The sequence below is a fragment of the Manis pentadactyla genome, chromosome 7 (assembly GCF_030020395.1).
Source record: "Manis pentadactyla isolate mManPen7 chromosome 7, mManPen7.hap1, whole genome shotgun sequence".
NCBI lineage: Eukaryota > Metazoa > Chordata > Mammalia > Pholidota > Manidae > Manis > Manis pentadactyla.
The window spans coordinates 17,187,077-17,199,191 of record NC_080025.1 but is presented as its reverse complement, the minus strand read 5'-3'; the positions used below and the strand labels follow the sequence as shown (position 1 = coordinate 17,199,191).

General features: G+C 36.0%; 1 protein-coding gene across 3 annotated transcripts in view; it reads right to left on the bottom strand.

Annotated features, from left to right (window-relative positions):
• DLC1 (DLC1 Rho GTPase activating protein) overlaps positions 1 to 8,776 on the bottom strand; it is a 333,929-nt gene extending 325,153 nt beyond the window's left edge. For all 3 annotated transcript variants that reach the window (XM_057505150.1, XM_057505151.1, XM_057505152.1), the window contains exon 1: positions 8,462 to 8,776. The gene's annotated coding sequence lies outside the window, so the exon portion shown is untranslated. The remainder of the gene's footprint in view (positions 1 to 8,461) is intronic.
• Between the last annotated feature and the right edge of the window lie 3,339 nt (positions 8,777 to 12,115).

Here is a 12,115-nt window from a genome sequence, read left to right as displayed (position 1 = left end):
GACGTGTCTGAGAAAAAAACACGGAAATAATAGATTACATGATGTATGTGATCACACTGAGAGGAATTTTATACTAAAGTCAGATACTATATGTGGAAGGATTAGTAATAATTACATAGAAGACTAGGGAAATCAATTATTAACTCCAGGAAAAACAAAAAATTTTAAAAGAAAGGAAATGTAACCATAGTCACTACCTGGCTTAGTTTGAAATTGTTTATGTGGCCATTAAAATGTAAATAGTACCGACTTAATAAACATTTATGAAATAATTATTTTTGGAGCATGGGATTTTGTGTGGGATGGGGTTAGGGATAGTGGGGAGAATAGTTCAGAGTGCTAACTCCTCATTTTTCTAGAGTAGAAAGTTAACTAATAATGTCCAAAATGAGGAAAAATAGTATACTCACGTTGTTTAGAAATATGGAGGTAAATATCAGGAGAGATAGCTAAAAACAATACAAACAATTAAAAATATTATGATACTGTGTAACAAAAAACTTCTGAATCTGAGAAAGCACATTGAATTACAATCTAAGTTGTAACATGTTCCAGAGCAGTAATTTTAAGATTGAGTTGATACATAAATAGGCCTGCAGTTCTTGTACAATATACCCAGTGGGATCAAACTATTCCTGCTATCCCTTCCCCACTCCATCCCCTCACAATCACACTTATAGCTGCCTCATACCTTTAGCCAAACAAAGGTGCTAGTCTGAATATTTCTTTTGGGCTAACAATGTCCATATAGTTTTCCATGGATTTCCTTTAGGGCTTCCTTTCCTCCCTCAACCCTCTGGGAACTCCTGAAATCTAGGACAGATGTTCTTGGGAATCCTCTTAGGTACAGCTCTTCTAAAATGCTATTGAATAGAAGTCTAAGATACAGAAAATAATATGTAAATAGCCTTAACTGAGTAGATACATAGGAAAAGAGGAATTTTCCATTGCATTATTTCCCAACTTCTCTTGGTCATTTCACTCACAGTACTTGGAAAGATGGTAACTTTTCTGCTTCAACCCCTCAAATGCTGGTATCTTACTCTTTCACAATACAGGAGACATAAATAGATATGCATATACATACTCATATATAATCATAAATACAAACACACACACGTGATTGGCACCTTCACACAGATCCTGAATATTTAATAGAAGGGAAAATAAAGACATACTAGTACTGTGACTTTTTCTTCATTTTCCTTTTTTCTTAGATGGCCAGAGTTACTTCTAGTTTCCCTTAAAGTCTTCTTAATTACCAATCCCAAGCTAAATTTTTAGGTCCTTTTTTTCCTCCTATGTGGAAAGCATGTGCATGTGCAATATCTACCATACAGCATGTTCTTAGGCACTGTGGGAAGAAGACAAGATAGAATGGAAATAACCTCCTTTTAATTACAAGTAGGTTACACTCTCTCAAGTACACTCCTGCAAGAACAGAGAAGGCATCTGAACCAAGAAAAGAACATTGCTGCATTAGTTCACTTTGTTGCTAATATGATAAGGATAAAGTCAGTGAGATGGAGAGATGGGGAATCTGAATATCTTTAAGGGATCTGAATCTTAAGGTACCTTAGCCTACTCTTAGGGAGTTACGTTCGTGTCCTGCAAAACACTGAGTTTCATAATAGGAACAGAACTGACAACATAGCAACAAACATGATCAGAGCTTAATACAGCTCTTCAAATGTGTGTTCACTGATGTTGAAGTAAGTTTTCATTACAGTAAGCCTTTCTGGAAGCCAAAATTGAATTCATTTTCTTAATGGAGTTATTGAAGAGCAAATTATCTAGCAAACTAAACTGTGCATGATTGGGATCTTCCCACTCTCTCAATTCAACGATAATATGATGAGGAATGCTCTTCATTTTGCCAACCTGATGTCACATACGCAAGATGCTTAGGAGAAACAGGAAAGCCTAGGACAGAGAGGATTTTTTTCTTAATGCTTTTCTGTAAATGCGTAAACAAATAGCAAAACAAGATAACACATTTTAAAAAAGCATTTCTTTGAGTCTAGTCAGGGTAACCAACTTTTATTAGAAAACCGTTAGTGATTTTTCTTCAAAATACTCCTGCTATCTAATCTAAGTTAGACAGGGCTAGAATTAGGCTGTGGGAGAAAGAAACCTTTAATAACATCATGTAAGAACTTATCTCCATGTGATTTCATTCAAATTTCCTTTCTTGAGCAGCACTCTGTGCCTTAACTCACGACAAAATCATTATCCATCTACCTCTACATACTTAGTCAAATGGTGGAATTTACTCATTATGTATAATTGGCTATGGAAAAAAACTCATGCTAAAATTCTGTATTGATAAATTGCTAATGAAGCTTAAAATATTATATATGAAATAGCTTCTATGTCTTTAGGCTGTCTGGAAATCATCAGACATTTTATAAATTACAGAACAAACTGTCTATAATGAACTCTGTCAGTGGAATACGTAGCACATCACTTTTTCCAAGCCTCCAACATTTTTGGTCTTTAGCAGAAAAGTGAAGAAGTAGGTACCCAATTAAAAATACTCTCTTGATAGTTACCTATTTTTATGTATATCTCAGTTTTACTGAGCTTGGAAAACTTTTTCTGATTTCTTAGCTTTCACAGTCAAAGGTATTCCAGGAATCAGGCAAATTTGAAAATTAACTGTCAATCCCCTAGAAGCCAGCTCATCGGAAAAGAGCAGGGTGTTATAAAATTGCAAGTTATTATTTCTATGGTGCCCTGTTTTTACCCTCAACTTCCTGCTATTCAATATAGCTTCAGTAGTTTCTCATTTTCTTGCAGGAGGGGCCCAGATCCTGGCAGTGTTTGACTTAACCACTGCTTTAAAGTTTAGGTCAGCCAGGTTTGAAGATTCTCTTAATGTTTTCTTAAGTAACCCATATTTAATTTGAGGAAATCTTGGAACATTTCATATTTGCCTGACATCACTAAGACCTTTCTGGTTTCCAAAGATCTCAGAGTTAACATAGTCTTGGGGGGCAACATTGCAACCTGCGTGCAGTAATTTTCTTTGTGTTTCCATATTTTTTAAAAGTACACAGTCTTCCCAATAATAGTGCTCCATCCTATTCAGACAACATTGAGAATTACATTGTATCTTAGCTATTTCTGCAAATACATTCATTAATAATCATTTGCTTTTTTCCCTTGATCTCTTTTCTATAGAATCCCTTAAAACCAAAGAGAGGTATTGCTTTTGCTCTGAATTTGTTTCCCTTGGAATTTCTCATGCAACAGGAAAGAGCTTAGAGTTAAATTTGATATCGGGAGTTTGGCAGTCTTTTTTTTTTTTTTTGGTGGCATGGACTATGGTTGAAATGTAGTTTTGTCTTATTATAAAAAGATATTTCTATTCAGCAAGGGACACAGATTATAATGCTTTATCATCAGTGTGGTGAGAGGTGTCTTTGCTTTAAGTGGCTACTTTCTATTTTTAGCTTGGCTATCATTTCTAAGAACACTCTAACGGTAGACACAGTAATCACTAAATGTAAATAAAAGCTACAGCAGCACAGGTGCTCAGATGGCTAGGTGACAACAGGAATGAGCTTTCTGGCATTCAATAAGAACAACTTTCCCTGAAAGCAGACACATGAATCATGGGGAAGTTAGCTACTTCTATATTTAGTATCTGTGATTCTCACCTTATTTTGTCATCTACCTGTGTACATTCGAGGTTGTTTTTATTAGCAAGTGTTCTGCTATATATTCAGGTAAAGTAGGTGCCTTAGAAACTTTTGATGAACAGGTACCAGGAAACAGTAAAAGTAAAAGGCCTCCATTTATTAAGCATTTACTGCGGGTCAGGTGCTATATTTGGTGTTTTACTGACACCATCTCCTTTCCTAATAGTACTCACAAACACTCTTATGAATGAGGTACTATTGGCTGCCCTAGTTTTTATAGGGTGGAATTTTGGCAGGACTCAGTAACTAGCTCAATGTCAGACACCTATTAGTGGGCAAGTGTTATCATCTCCATTCTTTTTTTTTTCCTCCATTATTTTGTTTATATTTTCTCCACTTTTATGAAGACTCTGTAAGTATTGTGTCCCTCAGTTTTTTCACTTCTACCATGGAAATAATGAAAAACTCTTGAGGGCAAAATAATAATATTAAACTAAATAAATAATGAGCCAGTAATATAGGTAGAATGGCTTAATCCATGGCATATGGCAAGAGTTCTAGATGCGAAGTGACATGATGATTATACAATGAGGGTAACAATGCCTCCTTCAGTTTCTGGTGGATCTTAGCACCAGAATCTATGGCGGAGTACGAGCTAGAACTATTCCTTGTATGCTGGTGTCACTTCAATACAGATGAATGATTTGACCAAAATGTGAAAAACCAGGATTCTTTCTTTCTAGACTAACTGACCTGTGCCTTTTTAAACAAAGATGCATTTATTATACTGTATGCAAATCAATTTGCACATACACAATCTCACGTGATGTGCAAAATGACCCGATGATATAAATATTTTCAGCATCTTCCGGACTTTGCCAATAAAGGCTCCAAGGAGTGATGGGGCATGCTTCAAATCACCGAGCATCAAATGGCAGAGAGGCGAATCAGAGCCAGCTTTCTGAGCTTTTCAGCACACCACCCTATTTAAGTTGTGGCAAGTCCGCTAGTGCTGTGCTCTCACTGATGTCAAGTAACTTTGAATATCAAACTATTTCTGGAAGCTCATGCTTCCTTCTGGTCCTTAATGAACCTGCAATGTCAAACGATGAGAGTGCTGTTGACATCTGGCCTTGGGCTCTGACGGCCCCTGCCCATCTCCCATTCTCTTTCCCTCCCCTTACTTGCCTCTCTCCCTCCTATTTGGTCCACAAATATTTATTGACAAACGTGTATTGACAGCACCTAACATGCTAGGTATTTTGCTATTTGCTGAGAATAAAAAGAAATACTGAAGTTCTAAATTTGCTCTCTGATCTTCCTATGCCTTTCTGTCTCATTTCATGAATAGCAATGATTTTCTCTTTGAATCATTGGAATTTTATGGCCAAAACACTTTGTTAATTCAATGTCATACAAAACAACCACTTTACACATTTAACGAGCTGCTGTAGTTTTTCTATCCATCTATTTTACTTAATGAGCAAGTTCATGTGCACAGTTCACATTGCCTTTCAGCTTTATTTTTGCATCAGAGTTCCTATTTCATCTTTTCAGGTTCACTTATGTACAATATAATCCAGTCAATCTAAATCAACAATCTCTTTTTAAACCAGGTCTCAGGGACCACACGTCACCTGTACTCTGTTTAACTTCATTAAAATCTAAGCCCACCTCCTTCTCAAAATTCTGCGAACTAGCTAACAGTTTAATGCCAAACAGAACCATGGACATCAGCGCTGAATTTCTACATGCACACCAAAGTCAATGTGGAGCTTCTCTGTTGAATTGTGAACATATCATTCCTGTCAGAGAAGAAGGCACAATATTCATGTCACTTCCTTCAAATCTGGAGGTTCTTGCTTTTCCCTCATCCTCCTTTAAATTCTCATGTCCAATTCTTCACATTTCTCTATTTTGATAATGAAAATCTCTTATCCAGATATATGTCATCTCTCCTTTGGAACTTTGCTGTACTGATTTCTACAGAGAGATTCTCATTGTAAGATAATAGCATTCGTTCATTCATTCATTCTCCAAGAAGAAACAAATAAGACAAAAACAAAAGTTTAATTTAAAATGTCTCAATTTAGATGTGTTTAAAGTCTGTAAGATCCAATCCTTGATAAGTAAGATTAAATCATGCCTAGTTTTAGTAGTGAGATTTGGATAGAGCCAGAAAGATTGTCCTTTTTAATTATGATGTCCTTGAGAAAAGAAAAAAATGATTCACTCTCTTTTGCTAGGCCCTATAGTAACCATGCTGGCAGTTCTATAGGCTACGCTGCATTCATTCCTCACTGCAATAACGTGAAGTGTGGTGATGCTGGGAGTGTTGCATAGTGTGTCTTTTAAGGGTTAATAACATCAGGAAATTCAATCTGGTTCATAAAAATGGAAAAAAAAATTTATCATGGTACACATTCTCACTGCCAGAAATGACATATATGAGTTTTATGAGAAAGGCTCTTCTTGCCTTGGAAAGTGCAGTGTTCAGTATGTACAGCAACATGTACTGTCATATATGAGGTCTGATACAGACTAAGCAGCCAAGCTCTCATTTTACACCACCCTGGTCATTCATTTATATACTGTAACAAATTCTGTATTCTACAGCTTAAGGACCTTGTAGATGGCTCAGAGCAGATATATGAATCAATTAAAGGATTGAAAATAATCCATATAAGGAAAGATGAAAGCAAGTGTGTTTATTTGGCTTAGAAATGTATGCTTATGTTTTCATATGTCTATTTAGGCTTTTTATATTTCCACTGAGGAGGAAACCTGTAGAACTGGAAACAGGCTGCAGCAGCAGAGATTTAGGCTAGATAAAAGAAAGAATGTCTGGGCACAAAGGATTCTTAAACTGATTCCAAGGTGGGGTAGTAAAATCTCTTCTGAGTGTCACTGGTTAGAACTGTTTCATTATACCATTTGAATACAAGGATATGAATCAGATAAGTGCCTTTTTAGCCCTATGTTTTTAAGAAACATCAGTTTAAAATTAATATAATTGTTAGCATATGGTTTGATCTTCTTGGCAAAAACATAAAATGTAACAAAGTGGTCACAAATAAATTACTCCTTTAAAGTGTTTGTTGCAGGCCTAAGAAAGCTTTTGCATTTGAAAAAATTTTGTTTCTGAGTAAATTTGACTCTTTGTCAAAACCATGATTTCTCTACACACACTGGAACACTGATGGCACTTTAAGCACACCCCCCACCTTATTTTTTCAGAGGCACTCCAATTTTCTGTCTTAAACTAGCCTCCTACTGGACATGTTCATACTTCATTTTGCATAATTATTATTTGAGAGCAAGATGGTGCAGTATAAAGATATCTGAACTATGAAACAGGGTGCTGTCATGTCTTCTACCAGCTAGTAGTGTGACCTTGGAGAGGCCACTTTTGAATGTCATTCCTCAGCTCTCTGGTGGCAACCTGTGCACAGCGTTAGAAGAGGTGGTCTCATATGTTCTTTCCTTCCTTGACATTCTATTCAGGGACTTTATTAAATCATGACTTAGATAAGTATTTTAATATGCTAACAATAGATTTTTAAAGTCATATTTTAAAGTCTTGATACAACTTAAATTGTTAGTGAATGGTTAAAATTTTTCAAGATAAGCTATTCTAGCATAGAATTTAAGAATAAATTAGCTAATACAGCAAATAGTCACCTTGTACTAAATAAAAACTTAGAATTAAAGTATTTGATTTCTTGTGACCCAACAGTCAAAAAGCTCTCCTCTTTCATTTAGTATATTCTGTGTTCATCTGCTAGATTAGGAACTATGTATGAACTTGCTTCCCTTCAGATACTATTCTGTATTATTTCTATAAAGTAATGATTTTCATTCTAAATATTCAGAATTATAAATATACAGTATGTTATACAGTATAAAGACACCTTATTATGGTCATTAAATTTGTTTCCTCATATACTGCACACATAAATATTTAAGAAACTTTAAAGAGACTAGAGCCAAGCACAAATGTAATTTTATGACTATATGAACTATGAACACATGACCAGCTTTTCATATGATTGTAATGACTTCCAGCTACCTTAAAACTGTGATAATGACTGCTGTTGTCACTGATATCTTTCAACTGAAAAACATTTACACAAAAAAACAACCTGAGCAGTGAGTCCAGGAAAGTTAATATAAGTTAGATCCAGTTCTGATACTTAACTTTTTTGAGAATCAGATTAAATACTACTTAGGATAGAGATTATTCCAGAAATTCCATTTGTTTACTTTTCTTTTGAAAGAAGCATTTAAGCTGTACATTAGCAGCTTGACCTGTGGTTGAAATTGGTCTGGGGAAATATTGAGGAATCCACTTTTCATACTTAAAATGAGACACAAAATATTCCTCAGAACTTCATTATTTGCAAAAGTCACTCTAGCGTTAACTACTTTCCCTGTTGGCAAAGGAAGGGGCTAAAAGCATTCATTTACACCTCCCTCTTATATGTGCAAATATGTATTTGTTTCATATTATGAAATGTAATAGGAAGCCTGGCCTTAGAGCTCTAGTCACAAGTAAGTTAAGGATAAAAAGGGATAAAAATAAAATCTTCATTTAGAGGAAAAGGGTAAAATCTCCATGGAGCCTATTTTAGATTTGACATATTGCTAAACAATTTGACTCAGGTTTTCTACTCACACATTTTCTACTTCTGATTTCATGGCTTAGCTCTAAAACCTAGGAAATCACCCCTCGGCACAAGATGTTAACATTTCTCTCAATCCTTCTGCCTCTTCAAAGATTGCCTCCGAGTATAAAGGTAGAGTCCACAGCGTCTTACCTATAGACAGCGAGGAGCTGAAAACACCCAGCATGACATTGTTCAAGGCTCAGAAGTCCGTCCCCGTTAGTTTCTCCAAAATATAAGTTCACATTTCGTGGTTGAGATCATGGCTCTATTCTAAGCAGTTTTACGCAGTGTGTGATTCTAACAAAAACACCCTCTGCAGCTGGAGGGAGCCTTAGCAGAAGCAGGAGTCTGTCAAGGCGTTCCTAGTGACTTCTGTCTACTAAATTCAGACTGATGTTTTGCGAAAGGGGCCTCCACAAGCAGGCCCAGATTGCCTGGGAAGCATTTCCTGCCTCTGAGAAGTGTGCATGTGAGAAAGGCTGCACCAGGGGAGGGAGGGGAGAGCAGAGGCTGACCGGGCGTTTTAGGAGTTCTGATTTTACACAGAACTGAAGTGAGTTTGTCCAAGCTCTTGAGGTGATTAGCTGGAGAGTCATAAAGTCGTACAGCTTTTTCTATCCCACACTGCTTATGGAAAAAAAAAAAAAAAGAAAACATGGTCCTCTCCCTCATTTATAACTTTTCCACTGTATTAAATGTATATGCACAATGTAATCAAAATAACCTTGCAGTTTCCCTTTCAAAAGATGTTTTAAGAGAGCACTATGAGTTTAGTTTTCATACCGTGATCCTTGTAAATTTGAAACCCTTCCTTACACTAGTTACAATTTAAAAGGCTGCAGCCTTACCTACTGTACCTGAGAGGATCTGTAAGTAAAATGCCAAGAATCCAGTAAATAGGGAGTTTTTTTTTCAAGATCCTTCCAATCCCAAGAACCCTTCACAGAAGTGCAGTAGTTTGTGTCATGGCATATGCAGCATTACCTCTGGTCAGATTCCTCCAGTTACACAAGTCCAGGGCTGGGAAAGCAGAAGACAGACTCCATCTTGATCTTATTACAGTCTTGCTGACATTAACCACTTGCAATTGTTTCCATCTCGCGTGACGGAGTCCCTGAATCCCATCTCTAAAGCAGCTTACAGTAACTGCATCCTTCGTCCGACACAAATTTTGTGAACTATCATCTATTTATCTTTTCTGCTTTCTTGTGCCTCCACTGAATGACTTCCTCCTAGCTGCTCCAGGCTGGGAACTTGGACTACCATTTGGTTTTGATTAAAACCAGACAGCCAACTCTGGAGAATTTAGAGAATAAGCTAATGGAAACTGCAAGTATGGCTTTAATTAGCACATCAATTAATAATAGATGTTAGCTCGTCTTATAATAAGATGACACAAATATAAACGCAGAGGGAGCTCAGCTCCTCTCAGGAAAGAAGTTACACCGATTCTCACTCTTTTATGACCCAGAGTTCTCCTTAGGGAATGTGGAAGGAAAGAAGAGGGATGGCCTTGGGACATCCAGGTTGTGGAAAGGCCAGTGGAGTGGCTTCATTGTTTATACCACAGAAACAGGAAACAGCATCTTTGAGTTTAACGATCTTGCTCAGTTGAAATTGCTCTGTAATTTCTCCCTTCTACTTTATTTACCTTCAATGAGTTCTCTTGCTATTTATGACTTAAGCTTTTTTTTTTCATTAATGATCAGATTAAATGATTGGGTCTAGGTGCATCCTGCCAATTTCTAGGGACTTTGCAGTAATGGAAGGCACAAGAACAATTCCAATTCAATATGATAAATGGGTAACATATAAAGAGGCACAAGAAATATTAAACTTATGAGCCCCAAGATCCATTGTGTATATCTCTGAAACTGTAAGTAGTTCTCATTATTCACTTTTATTTTCAGTTCGCTCTAATTTTTGTAAAGGCTGACAGATACCTGGCTATCACAATGGCCATCTTTTTAGTAGTCCCTCAGAATACTGGGTAAGTGGGTAACCCAAAGAAGTATAATATTACAGCCACTATTTCTTCCCTCATTGGATTGCTAAAATCTCTCAAAATGAATGCAAAGCGTGGAAGTTAGAGAACTGTTAAGTGGCAAGGGTCACTTATATTGCACATGGATTTGAAGATGAGAAGAAATCAAATAAAAACGTGGTAGAAGCAATTTGTAAAAGTTTATATCAAACCATCACTGACTTAAAAATGAACATTTAGATTCCTTTAATGTAACCTTTAACCATATAGCAAGAAGGAAGTCCATATTTTCATAAATTTTTTAAGAGTTGTTTGTAATCATAGTCAAACTACTTCCACTACAACTATGCCCGTTTAATCTTTCCAACAATCTTGGTGTGTATTCTTATTATTATTGTACAGATAAGTATTAGTAATTTGTGGAAATAACTTTCTCACAATCAAGTAATGGAAAGTGGCCAAGTCCACATGGGAGCCCAGATTTTCTAACTCTAAATTGTGTGCTTTTTCTCTCCCTAAAAGAGTTCAACTGCCTCTCCTGATGCCCACTTAATTGCTGTGCGAAATTGGGAAGACTTCTTAAAAATTGGGAAGATTCCTCTTTAAAAATAATTCTACATAGCTCAAAGATTAGAAAGTAGGATTAACTTTATATACACATAAATTTAAAGTTTATATTTATTTCCCTTAGGAAAACACTGAAGCAGAATGGAATGAGAATTCATCTAAGTTCTTTCCTGAAATAACTTTTGTATCTCTCTTGCCCTCTCTCTGCCTCTAGTCCTGTCTCCAGGATGCAGTGGATGCTCAATAAATATTAGCACTCTGAGAATTCTTCTTAGCTAGATTCTCTTCATGAATTCTATAATCCCAACCCCTCATATAATTTAGCTTTGTTTCTGTTTATATTGGCCTGAGGAAACAACAAAACCCTATTCATGTATGTTACAAATGCCTTTTTAGATAGCTAGATACTCTTATTAGTAATTTTCTCTTTCATGTCTCCTCTCTAAATAAATAAAACTTTATGCTTTATTCTATTATTGGAAGGATTACTCCCCAAATCTTTACTCACTCTTATTTATTTTTCACCCTTCAGTTGCCTGACTCCAAATTTCAGAATTTATATTCTTATAAAGGCTTTACCAATTAACATTATAAAGATAAATTATAATGCAATTTCCTAAATGTTTAACATAGTGTGTTAGGCACATAGAAGGGGTCCAAAATATTTGCCCTTTTCTCCTTTCTGTTTAAAAATCTAAATACACAATTTCCTTATATGTTTGCCTATTACTCCGTACTAGATCAGCTAATAAAAAAGGATATAGATGCAGAGAAAAAGTTGAAAACAGAGTATCAGGTTAGGAGTCTGGCTCCAAAACTAACAACTACAATGACCTAGAGCAAGTTATTTAATCTGTGTAAGCTTCTCTTTTAGCCTCTGGATCTAAGGGTTTTTCAAAGTTATGATGATAGTCCATATACAGCCATCAGACTTCATGACTGGTGTGGTACGTGGTTAACTACACTTACGTTTACCATTGAAATTACTGTCCTTTTCATCCCTCTACCTCTCTTCTGTGATGATTTTTCAAAGAATGTGACTATTTTTGGAACTTTGAGTTGAATGTGTGCATTTGGAACAATTTTATTGGTGAAGCGATTCTGTACTTTTTTGCTCTTTAAGAAAAGAGAGTAGCAGAATGAATATTAAAAGTTATTTTGAAGATCAGCTTTCTTCCCATGTACTACGATCTAAATAACAAACACGGGCTATGATTGACTAGTCCATCCTCAGTCATCTTCAGGACATTTGA